The 13,523-nt window shown below is 40.9% G+C and overlaps 1 long non-coding RNA gene across 1 annotated transcript in view; it reads left to right on the top strand.

The window, feature by feature from the left end:
- The first annotated feature begins 9,678 nt into the window (after positions 1-9,678).
- The window catches only part of LOC109028261 (uncharacterized), a 28,383-nt gene continuing 24,538 nt past the window's right edge, over positions 9,679-13,523 (top strand). Inside the window, exon 1 of the long non-coding RNA XR_002007275.4 lies at positions 9,679-9,885. This is a non-coding gene — a long non-coding RNA (uncharacterized lncRNA). The remainder of the gene's footprint in view (positions 9,886-13,523) is intronic.

Genomic DNA, 13,523 nt, shown 5'->3' with positions numbered 1-13,523 from the left:
TGAAGAGAAAGTCAAGACATCCTTAGAAGAAGGAAACTAAGCTAATTTGTTGCAATCAGACATACCCCAAAAGAATGACTAAGGGAAGTTCTCCATTCAGGAAGGAAACAATAAAAGAACTTTGGAACATCAGGAAAGAAGGAAGAAAACAATGAGCAAAAATATGGCTAAATAAAATAGGCTGCCTTCTTCTTACGTTTTCTAAATTATGTTTGACAATTCCAGCAGAACTTATAACCCTGTTTGATATGGTTCTAAGTAAATATAAAGGAAATATTTAAGACAATCATAAGAAAGTGATGAGAAGAGTTTGTAAGATTTCTAAACTTCATTTGAACTGATAAAAAGGCAACACCAGTAGACTCTGATAAGTTATATGTGTATAATGTAAATCTAGAGCAATTACTAAAAGAGGTATATCAAGAGATAAACTAAAAAGCACAATAATTAAGTGAAAACAAAATATTTTAAAAAATGTTTGAGTGATCTGCAGAAAGGCAGGGAAAAACAAGAGAAAGGAACTGAGAGGATAAACAGAAAAAATAAAATGATAGACTTAAATCCCTAACATAATGATTACTTTAATTATCAGTAGTCTAAATACGTCAATTAAAAGGCAAAGAATGATGAGATGGATTAACGGCATTACCAATTTATGCTATATAGATGAAGTTGTGTGCACTTTAAATAGATAATATAGACATACTGAAAGTAAAAGAATAGAATAGCTTATATTATGCAAATATTAAAGAAATCAGTAGTGGTTACATTAATATAATATAAAGCAGACTTCTGAGAAAAAAACATTATTAGACATAGGGTCATTATATAATTAAAGAAATCAGCCAGGCATGATGGCTCACCCCTGTAATCCCAGCACTTTGGGAGGCCGAGGTGGGCAGATCACTTGAGGCCAGGAGTTCGAGACCTGCCTGGCCAACATGGTAAAACCCCATCTCTACTAAAAATACAAAAATTAGCAGGGCATAGTGGCAGAAGCCTGTAATTCTAGCTACCCAGGAGGTTGAGACAGGAGAATCCCTTGAACCTAGGAGGCAGAGGTTGCAGAGAGCTAAGATCTCACCATTGCACTCCAGCTTGGGCAACAAGAGCGAAACTCCATCTTTAAAAAATGATAAAAAATTAATCTACCATAAAATATAGCAATATGAAATTTATGTGCACCCAACAACAGTATGGTAATATATGTGAAGCAAACCCTAACTGAATCAAAAAGAGAAGTCCACCGTTACAATTAGCAATTTCAACACCCTTCTCTCAACAATTGAGAGAACTAAACAGAAAATCAGTGTGAACACAGAAGACCTCAATAGCACCATCATCTCAGTTCAATTTGTGCTTTTAAAATAAAATTCCACAGATTGGACATTTTATTTAAGAAATTATTTTGTCACAGTTCTGCAGCCTGGAAAGTCCAAGATCAAGGCATCGACATTTTGCAAGGGCTTACTTGCTGAATCATCACATGGTAGAAGAGCAGAGACAAAAGAAGGTTGGACTTGCCCTTTTATAGTGGCATTAATCCTGCCCATGAAGGTTGAGCCCTCATGGCCCTATCACCTCCCCAAAGCCTCAATTTCCAACACCACCACAATGGCAACCAAATTTAAACATAAGGTTTGGAGGGGATAAACATTCAAACCATAGAAACCATCAATCAACAAGTGCTAATCCATATTTATAGAATACTCCATCCAACAACAATAGAATACAAATTCTTTTCAAGTGCTCACACGATGTATATCAAGACAGATATCCCGGGCCATAAAACAAACCTTAGAAAATTTAAAAGATTTAAAATCAGGTAAGGTATGTTCTCTTAAAAGAATTAAAATCAGATAAAGTATGATTCCCACAATGGAATCAAATAAGAAATGAATAACAGAACAATAAGGGAAAATCTTGATATACTTACAAACTAAATAACACACTTCTTAATAATCTATGGGTCAAAGAGGAAGTCTCAAGGGAAATGAGATGCACAGAGTTGAATGAAAATGAAAATACAACATAACAAACTTTATTAAACATCACAAAAGCAGCGGTGAGTGGGAAAATTGTAGCACAACATGAATAGATAAGAAAAAATGAAAAGTCTCAAATCACTAATCTAAGCTTTCACTCCAAGATCCTAGACAAACAAGAGAAAAATAAACCCAAAGAATGCAGAAGGAAGAAAATAATAAAGATAAAAGCAGAAATCTGTCAAATAAAAAGCAGGAAAGCAATAGAGATAATGAATGAAACAAAGAACTGGATCATTGAAAAGATCAATAAAATTGACAAACTTCTAGCAAGACTGACAAAAAAAAAGATAATAAAATTTATAAATAAAAATAATGAAGCCAAGGATATCACTACAGACCCTACAGATGTCCAAAGCATAAGAGGATACTGTGAATAGCTACACACATGAATTTGACAACTTAGACGAAATGGACCAATTCTTTGAAAAACACAAACCACTGGAGTTCACAAAATATGAAATAGAGAATTTGAACACTCTTTAGGAAATTGAATTAGTAATGTTAAAACTCCCTCATAAAAGAAACCTTTGAGTCCAGATGGTTTTACTGAAGAATTCTGCCAAATATTTCAAGAATTAACACCAATTATACATAGTCTCTTCCCCAAAATAGAAAGAATGGAAACACTTCCCAATGAATTTTATGAATCCAGCATTATACTGATACAAAACTAGACCAAAAGTATACCAAAAGGAAAACTACAGACTAATATTTGCCATAATTATAGATGCAAAAAATTTTAACAAAATAACAAATAGAATTTAGCAATACATAAAAATAATTGCACATCACTACCAAGTGGATTTTGTTCCTGAAATTCAAAGCGAGTTCAATATTCAAAAGTCAATTACAGATACTTTTCAGCTTACCATGAAGTTATGGCCCAATAAACCCACTCATTAGTTGAAAATATCGTTAAGTCAACAATGCAGTTAATATGCCCAACCTACCAAACCTCATAGCTTAGCCTCGCCTATCTTAATTGTGCTCAGAATATTTCCATTAGCCTACAGTTGGGAAAAATCACCAAACACAAAGCCTATTTTATAATAAAGTATAAAATGTCTCACATAATTTACTGAATACCATACTGAAAATGAAAAACAGAATGGTTAGATGGTTTTGTACTATTGTAGAGTCAAAACATTGAAAAATTTTAAGTCACACTATTGCAAGTCAGGAACTGTCTGTGTTGTAACTGACCACATTTACAAGCTAAAGAAGAAAAATCACCTGATGACATCAACTGATGTAGAAAAAAGCATTTGGCAAAATGCAACACTGATTCATTTATAAAAAGAGAGAGGGAGAAACAAAAAAGAAAACTTTTAGAAAATAGTAATAATAGTAATAAGGGAGAAACTTCCTCAACTTCACAAAAAGCATCGGTAAAACCACAGCTCACTTTATACTGCCTGGTGTGAATGCTTTCCCCCTAAGATTTGGAGCCTGGCAGGGATGTCTGTTCTCATCATTCTTAGTGAATACAGTGCTAGAAGTTTTAACCAGTTCATTAAGGCAAAAAAAAGAAAAAGTAAATAAAAAACAGAATGCAATGAAAGAAACAAAACTGTCCCTACTTGTAGTTGGCTTGATTGTCTACTCACAAAATCCTAGAGAATCTACAAAAGCACACCTAGAAGTCTGGGCATGGTGGCTCACGCCTGTAATCCCAGCACTTTGGGAGGCTGAGGTGGGCGGATCACGAGGTCAGCAGATTGAGACCATCCTGGCTAACACGGTGAAACCCCATCTCTACTAAAAATACAAAAAATTAGCCAGGCATGGTGGTGCATGCCTGTAATCCCAGCTACTCAGGAGGCTGAGGCAGGAGAATCGCTTGAGCTGAGATGGCGTCATTGCACTCCAGACTGGGCAACAGAGTGAGACTCCGTCTCAAAAAAAAAAAAGAAAGAAAGAAAAAAAGAAAAAAGCACACCTAGAACTAATAAGTGGGCTCAGCAATATTTCAGGTTAAAAGAGAAACATACAAAACTCAGCTGTGTTTCTGTACTCTAGAAGGGAACATATGGTCACAGAAATTAAAATATAATACCATTTACAATAGCTAAAAGAAATGAAATACTAAGGCATAAATCTAACAAAGTATAAACAGAAGTTGTACTACAGAAGGCTGATAAAAGAACTCAAAGATCTATAAAAGTAAATAGAAATACCATCATAGATTTAAATAATAGATTTAATCATGGATTCAAAGACATAAGAGAGTGAGGATGTCAATTCTTCTCAAATTGATCTATAGGTTTAAACAATTTCTTTCATACTCTCAGTAAGACTTTTGTAGATTTAGACATTATTCTAAACTGTGTGGAAAGGCAAAAAAAACAAAAAAACAAAAAAAAAACAACAACTAGTATAGCTAAAAGAACTTTGAAAAAGAATAACTTAGAAGTAATTAGTCATCAAGACCAGTATGGAAATCTGGGTTTGGCCACCCACTGGCCCCATGTGCTGCAGCAGATGGCTCGATCTCACAATCTCAGTTTCCCCAGATTTAAAACTGGAGGCAGGACAGTAACCTCTCTATCGTGCTCTTGTAGGGGTGAAGTGAAGTGATGCACACAGAGCCCCTGTAGCGTGCATGGCCCACAGGGAGCATTCCACAGCTGCTGCTTCTTCATAAAGCATCATGTGCAGGCAGCCACTGCCCCTGGCTGTGCCCACCAGGTTACAGAACATGAGAGCACGGGCACCTCACTCGGGTACACCACCCTAAGTATGGTGGGCTGTGGACATCCCTTCTCCACTTGTCTCCCTCACACATTTCTCCAGAAGTGCTCTGGGCCAACATCAGAAACCAGGATTCCAGCTCCTGATGGAGACGAAGACCTGCATCTGATTGCTGCTCCCTGCAGAAAGGACAGGGCTGCCTCAGTAGGACCATGCTGACATAAGCCTTGATCTGCCCCTGCTCCCTGCCTCCTTCCACCTATCAAAGAGGTGATGTCACATTCATGAAGAGGATTCTTGTCAGAAAAGAGGGAAGCCAAGTCCCAAGGCACTTTCCAACTTGCTCTATCTCCCTGTGACCCTGTTTCCAATGATTTGGGGCTAGTGCATTTCTTCTTATAATTGTAGTAGAAAGCATCTAGAAGGACCCCAGTACGTTTGGTATTCACATCCTTTGTGATACCTTCTTGAGTGAGGATGGGACCCAGTGACTTGCTTCTAACAGAGACAATATGGCAAAAGTGATGGGATGTCACATCTATGATGAGGTTACAGAAAGACTGCATTCTGGCTTGCTCATCCTCTCTTGTCTTATGCTCATAACTGCAGAAAGTCAGCTGCCACAGTGTGAGCTGCACTCACAGTACAGACACACCTTGCCAAGGGACACACAGCTCCAGCCGACAGACCATGAAGATCTGAGACCCTCCATCCAACATCTGCAAAGAATGGCATCCTGCTCCTACCCAGGTGAGTGAACTTGGCAGCAGATCTGACCTGTTCCTCAAATCTCAAGATGGACGCAGACCCACAAACATGCAGACTGCTACTCTGAGACCCTGACCCAAACCACCCAGTGAAGCCACACCTGGATTCCCGACACTTGGAAACTGAGATACTATAAACGTTTGTTGTTTCAAACCACTAAGATTTGTTATGTGGCAATACATCACTAATATCATTGTGTTAGGTCTTAAATCATCCTAAAAAGCTTCTTAGGTGAATCCTTTATTTCCACTGAAATACTCCCATTATCACAAATAAAGGGATGATGAGAAATGGACATGAAATTCCTAATGCCTGTACAGTAATCTTAAGTGTCCAACACTAAACCTGTGTTATATACCAAATACTGTATGCATTTCATACACGGCCCATGAGACACCCTATTGCTTCCTTAATCTACTTTTCTACTTCTGATTTATTTTTTAAATGGAGCTAGGCTTTAAAAAAATATATTGAGTGGCCCTTTCTACAAATTGCCAGCTATCCATAAATTGTTCCAGTGCTGATAAATGGATGCATGCATGCCCCTAGGAAGCTGCAGCCTGTGGTGAGTCACTCTGTTGCCTTCCTCTGAAGCATCCAGGACAACTGTTCCGGACTGAGATGAATTGATCATCATCCAGGCACACAAGGCAGAGGGAGGCCCTTGTCTCCACTGGCCCAGCACACCGGGAACAGTTACGGTTTTTCTTTCATTGTATTCCCCTGACTTTGGAGCTCCAATTTACCTTTTCATGAGTTTTTCCTTCCATTGTTTGCTGTCATTTCTGTCACTTCCTCCTAGTTGTTGTAGCACAAATGGAAACGCACCAGTCACCTGCTCTCACTTCATGTCCCCTGCCTCCTGGAGTGCACAGCTAACAGACTTTAAATGACTAATTTGCTGTTTACAATCGCAAAGGAGGACAGGAAGAGAGCACTTAGTCACCTCCTTGTAAACCAGTTTCAAAATATTGTTTCCATAGACATTTTATTTCTTTTCTTTTAAATTGTGATGAAGTACACATAACATAAAATTTACCTTCTTAACCATTTTCAAGTGTACAGTTTAGCAGCACTAGGTACATTCACATTTGTACAACCAACATCGTTAACCATTTCCAGAACTTTTTTTATCATCCCAAACAAAAGCTCAGTACTCATTAAACACTCACTCCCCATTCCTCCTCCCCCCAGGCCCTGGAAACCGTCATTCCACTTTCTGTCTCCATGACTTGAACTTCTCCGGGGGCCTCCCATGAGTGGAATCAGACAGCATTTGTCCTTTTGTGCCTGGTTTGTTTCACTTAGCATAATGTCCATGACGCTTATTTACGTTGCAGCTTGTGACGTGATTTCCTCCATTTTTAAGGCTGAATATTCTCTTCCTCTTTCTCTTCCTTGTCTTCCTTCTTTTTTCCATCATGCAGGTCCAAGACACTTAGCTGGGAACCAAGGGGCACAGAGATGAACACACGGCATCTGTGTCATGTGCTCTGGGTCAGAAGGAGATCACCCCTACACACACACACACACATACACACACACACAAGTTGTGGTTATAGACTTATAGTTGCATGGTTGCTGGGTTGAGCTCTATGGAAGAGGAATGGGCCAGCTGGGGGCACGAAGAGACTGATCAGTAAGCAGAACATGTGTGCAAGTATGGCCTAGGACCTTCACAGGAAATGAGGCCAAGACTGATGGATTTGGAATCAATGTGGGAGAGGTGGAAAAGGATAATATGGCATCCACACGATGAAGCATTGCATCCCACGTGGCTGAAACATCAAGAAGGTGGATAGAGAAAGGGAGGAAGACACGCCTAATTAGACAGGGGGAATTGAGCACATCAAGAAGGACTCTAAGTGTCTTGCAAAAATATCTCACTTAGACAGCAATAAAGTCATTAAAAACATTTTCTACTTTATTGCAAACTTACATGAAAGTAAAAATGAAAGTCCTTAAGGCAAAGAGGCAACTACAATAGTATAGCCCAATTAAGTGTTAAAAAGCCATCTTAACATGACTACACAACAAGCCATCAGTATCATGACACCATAACAGAGCAGGTAGTGGTGCCCTGGACTGGATCCTGGAACTAAAACAGGACATAATTTAAAAAAACTGATGAAATCCAATAAAATCCACAGTTTAGTTAGTAGTAATGTAACAATGTCAATGTCTTAGTTTTCACAAAAGCACAGTGATAGCATCTGATATTAATGATGGGGGAAATTCAGTGAAGGGTATATGAGAAGTCTCTGTAATATCTTTGTAACTTATCTATTAAATCTAAAATTATTCCAAAATAAAATTTATTTTAAAATATTGAAGCCCTAAAAGTCCACAATGATATCCTTTAATCAAATCAATGTTTTTCCTCTTCCTGTGCTTGCCTGTAAATACGGTGCATATTCATTTTTATGTATGTGAAGAAAGATACTAAATAGATATTATAATTGGCTGTTTTACTTAACATTTATTAATATTTTATGTATTGCTTCCTTCTTCCGTCATCCTTCTAACACAACCATGGAACCAGTATTGAGGGCCTGGTGTGTATGTTACACAACTTCTGCACGGCCAGGCCCTCAGATACAAACATACACACACATAACCGTGGATCACAAATGTCTCTCCTTCTTCATCGTGTTATTTATTTATTTTCATGTTTATGTTTTTCTGAGACAGAGTTTCATTCTTGTCACCCAGGCTAGAGTGCAGTGGCATGATCTCGGCTCACGGCAAGCTCCGCCTCCTGGGTTCAAGCAATTCTCCTGCCTCAGCCTCATAAGTAGCTGGGATTACTGGTATCTGCTACCACGCCCAGCTAATTTTTGTATTTTTAGTAGAGATGGGATTTCACCATATTGGCCAGGTTGGTCTCGAACTGCTGACCTCAAGTGATCTGCCCACCTCAGCCTCCCAAAGTGCTGGGATTACAGACATGAGCCACCACGCCCAGCTCATTGTTATATTTATATATCTGTCCAACTTATTTCCTTACTTCATGGCATGGGCATCCCTATAATTCGATGAATGTGGATCTAACTCAACATGCTTAATATCTGAATGATACTCTACATTAGGTGTGTAGTCAACTTATTTAAGCAATTTCCTGTTGGTGGACTTGCAATTTTGTGCTGGAATATGTCTCATTGTACCTACGATATGCGCAAATGACTTCATTTCTGCAGACTAGATGAGCAGAAATGGAACAGATGGATGTGTGTGCATGTGTGTGTGCATATGTGTGTATGTGTGGATGGGAAAATATAATAAACAACATATAAAATGCTCTCTCCTTTACCTCCTCACCAACGTGGATAATATTAATATGATGGTTTTTCCAATATGATAAACCAAGATAGATGTAATTATTTATTTTCATTTACTTTTTGATGCTTCCATATACGACTTGATATTTTTTAAAATATGCTTATCAACCATTTGCATTCACCTCTCTGTGAATTGCCTATGAATAGGATTCACTCACTTTTTTCTGTGTTATTTCACTTTTATTATAAGTTTGTAAAAGTTATTGATATGTTGTCCATATTAACTCTTGTTATAGCTCAAGTAATGTTTTTCCCAGTATCCTTGCTTTGTTTTGTTTGGGGTATCCTTTGTTGTAATTAAAAAAAAATCCTATAGTCAAGCATACATAACTTATTGACTAAATGGGACTTGGAGGGCAGAATTATGAAATAGACTTTTTCCCTTACACAGCACAAGTCAAATGTTTCTCCCTTCTCAGGTTCCAGAAGGCATCTCAGGCACTATCAGGATCAACCATTACAGTCATCTCCGGTTATCATTCCCCAGTCTGATGATCAGATATTGAATGTCCAGCCTAATCTAAACCTAAGTCTCCCACTCTCATCTGGGGAAGGGCTCCCCCAGCCATGGTGAGAAGTGAAGCCAGCTGGACTTCCTGGGTCGAGTGGGGACTTAGGGAACTTTCCTGTCTTACAAGAGGATTGTAAAATGCACCAATCAGTGCTCTGTAAAATGCACCAATCAGCAGGATTATAAAAGTAGCCAATCCTGGGGAAGATTGAAAAAAGGGCACTCTGATAGGACAGAAAAGGAACATGGGAGGGGACAATAAGGGAATAAAAGCTGGCAACCCCCAGCCAGCAGCTGGCAACCTGCTGGGGTCCCCTTCCACGCTGTGGAAGCTTTGTCCTTGCGGTCTTCACAGTAAACCTTGCTACCACTCACTCTTTGGGTCTGTGCCATCTTTAAGAGCTGTAACACTCACTGTGAAGGTCCACAGCTTTATTCTTGAAGTCAGTGAGACCATGAACCCACGGGCAGGAACTGACTCTGGACACAATGGCGGCTCCTGGCCAGACCCTCAGAACCTGAGGAAGGGGTGAGTCCTGACCTTATTCTTCCTCATGCCCATTCCCCGTGTTGGTCTCCACAGATGCCCAAGATGGAGGGCCAGTGGACAGGGCCTTATCTCATTGGTGACATTTCAGTTGGATATTGGTGCCTGCTGGACAGTAGATGCCAACACTTGGATTCTCTTTCTTTTTAAAATTGTGATAAAATATACATAACATAAAATTGACCATCTTAGCCACATTAAAGTTACAGTTGAATGGCATTAAGTGCATTCACATTTTTGTAAAACTGATACCACCATCCATCCCCAGAAATTCTTCATCTTCCCAAACGGAAACTCCGTACCCATCAAACACCTCCCTGTTCCCCTTTCTCCCGCTAGCGCCTAGTGACCACCATTCTACTTTCCGTCTTGGTGAGCTTATCTGACTCTCTTTTCCTATTTGGAGCTCCTGCAGGTTCTCAGAAGGCAGTCCCTGTGGCCCTGTGTCGTCTAACCCTAGCAGAGTCAGGCACAACCTGGGGCTATCCCAGGCCCTGCTGGTGGCAAGGTTCCCAGGGTCCTCTGTGATCCATGCCTGAGATGCCCATCTGCTCTCAGGACACAAGTCGCTCTGTCTCTCCCATTCTGTCCTCCCAGGAAGCTCTAGGCAGCTTCTGACACTGTAAATTTCGCCAAGCCAGGGGCAGCTTTTCAGGGAGTTCTCTCCAATCATCCTCATTTGGCATGAGCTGGGGAAAACACACCTATCCCCACAGGGAAAGGTGACAGGTGAAGTATCTCCATAGCTTCTTCAAAGAGACCTCGTTGCACCCTCCTCACAGTCCTCCTTTAGGGCCCAGGAGGCAGAACAAATTTTGTTGGGGCTGCCCTTCACAAGTCTTTCCGGGAAAGCCGCTCACTCTGATAGGATATGTGACCCTTTGCTCTTGGATGCAGCTTGAAATCAGAAGAGCCCCTGTGACTCCCTGCTGCACAGGCTATCCTATCCTTTATGGATAAAAAAAAGAGATTTTGAGAATCAAGTCAGAGGGGGGTTCGGGGAGGCCCAGTAGGGATGTGACAAAGAATGTCTCTTCAACCCAACTCTACTCAGGCCTTCCTGAGCTCTTTTCCGACTATGTCTGACTTTGCGACCCCCATGTTCGTGTCTGCATTGTCCAGTTTTAGCAAGAACCCTGCTAAGTCAGTTTAGCCAGGAACCCCACCCTCGGTATCTGATCAGGTTCCTTATCCCCCACCACTCCCAGATGATGTCTGGTCACCCTGGTTTGTCTTCAGCAATAATCCTCTCAGGTCAGTTAAGCCAGAATCCCCCCACAGCCCTGATGTTTCTTCTGAGTAATTTTCCATCCACTGACCCCTGTCCTACTCCTTGATGATAAATTCCCACTTTTCCTTGTTGCGTTCAGAGTTGAGCCCAGTATCTCTCCCCCACAGCAAGACCCCACCACAGTGGTTCCTGTACCTATCATAATGGTCCTAAATAAAGTCTGCCTTATCATGCTTTAACAAGAGAATGAATAACTTTGTCTTGAATAGATGTTCCAGATCTCTCTCCTCTTGCACAAGCAGGCCTCATGGTGTGGGTGTGAGGGTGCCTTCTGGGCAGGGAGCCCCAGCAGGAGAGCAGTGAGGAGGCTATTGCAATAACCCAGGCAAGAGGCTGGGAGCTGTGGCTCATGCCTGTAATCCCAGCACTTTGGGAGGCCAAGGAGGGCAGATCATTTGAGGTCAGAAGTTTGAGACCAGCCTGACCAACATGGTGAAACCCCATCTCTACTAAAAAATACAAAAAATTAGCCAGGCATGGTGGTGCTTGCCTGTTGTCCCAGCTACTTGGGAGGCTGAGGCATGAGAATCACTTGAACCTGGGAGGCAGAGGTGGCAGTGAGCGGAGATCGCGCCATTGCACTCCAGCCTGGGTAACACAGCGAGACTCTATCTCAAAAAAATAAATAAATAAAATAAATAAAAACAACCCAGGCAAGAAATAACTAGGCTTGTGGGAATCGTGTTACACTATTCCAGAAAATCATTATTTAATCCATAAATCATACTATAGTTCCTTCAGAATCATTTTCGAATTCAAGAACCCATCAAGTCATCCTGGAAAGCGCTAGTTATGAGGACATAAAAGATGAAGTCCCTGCCTTCTTCGGAGGAGACAGCTGGACCAAAACAAGGAGATGGACAGTCAGGGCGTGGGCGGGCCTGCCTAGCTCGGCCCTGCTCCGGAGGCTTTGACTACTGGATCCACAGCCCAGCTCAGAACCATGCCCCTCCCCTTGGCATTTCCAGGTCCAGTGTTCTGTGGGTGATGCTCTCTGGGGGTGATGCGTGCTGCATTCCACAAACTGGCCATGCTGGTTCCTTGTAAACACAGGAGGCCAAAGAGAGTGAATTAAGGAGGCTTGTTAAATGGGGCATGATAAATATCATTTAGCTGGAACATTTGAGCTCTGGCGCCATCCAATGAATGCATCAATTGTCTGCTTGAGGCTGTTAATTTGCTAACACCTGGAATCACAGGCCATCAACCATTTCTACCACAGACTCGGCACGCCATGAGAAGTGAGCACACCGGTGCTCGGCAGCTCTAGCAAGCTACTAAAATGCATCAGAACCTCACTACATACCCCATAAATACGTACAATTTATTTATATGTAAATTTACAAATAAAATTAAATTAATAAAATTTAAAATAAAAAATAAATAATTTTATACAGGCATTCCTGGGAGATAGTGCAGGTTAAGTTCTAGACCACCACGATAAAGTGAATATTGCAATAAATCAAGTCACGTAAAAAATAATTCCAAAATTCTCACTTGCAGCTATGTACACATATGTATATGTGTGTTTATATGTATGTATATCTATCTATCTGTTTATCTATCTATGTCTGATTTTTGCACTGCTTACTGACACAAAGCAAACTCCACTTCTTTTCTTATAGAATCTGGCATAAAAAGGCCTGGTTCACTCATCCCCACCAGGATCTCACTTCTTCAGTTTTAATTACCCCACAAAATAGATGTTATAAAATGTAGTCACACTTTATATATTCCTATGATGATATAGGACTATATAATCATGTGGCCGGATTGAATAGATAGAAGTGTTCCACTGTGGGAAACATGCTCAGGTTTCATTTGCACATATCAAGCATCCCCAGAAGAAAACAAACCAACAGGGAGACAGAATTGGTGAGTTGTTCCAGAATAGCTGCTATTCCTTGCCTTCAGCTGAGACAGGCATCCAGGCCTCCCTTCTACAGATGAGGAAGTGGAGTGTGGAGATGCTGCCATGCCCTTGCACCCCTGGGCTCACTCCCAGCTCTGTCTGAACCCCTTTCTCAGCCATCCCAACACCTGGACTTGAACCCCGTCTCTGCTATCAGTTTGGTGTGGGATAAATATTCTGGGATCCACAACATCCTCTTGAGCATTGAAAGCTTTTGCTCTTTTATGTTGCGCATCAATGATGTTTTCTTCCTGCATCTCAGATGCCACCTCCAGCATTACTCTCATAAGAACACATGCCTGCCACACAGCAGAAGGTTGGCTGTGCAAATCCTGATGCCAGTGGGAATTCTGGTAAGGCCAGCAGCAGCAGGAAGAATGAGGCAGGACTGAACCTCCCAGGGTCCTGTCCTATGTA

Source organism: Gorilla gorilla, chromosome 13 (assembly GCF_029281585.2).
Source record: "Gorilla gorilla gorilla isolate KB3781 chromosome 13, NHGRI_mGorGor1-v2.1_pri, whole genome shotgun sequence".
Lineage (NCBI taxonomy): Eukaryota > Metazoa > Chordata > Mammalia > Primates > Hominidae > Gorilla > Gorilla gorilla.
This window is presented reverse-complemented; position numbering and strand designations above follow the sequence as displayed.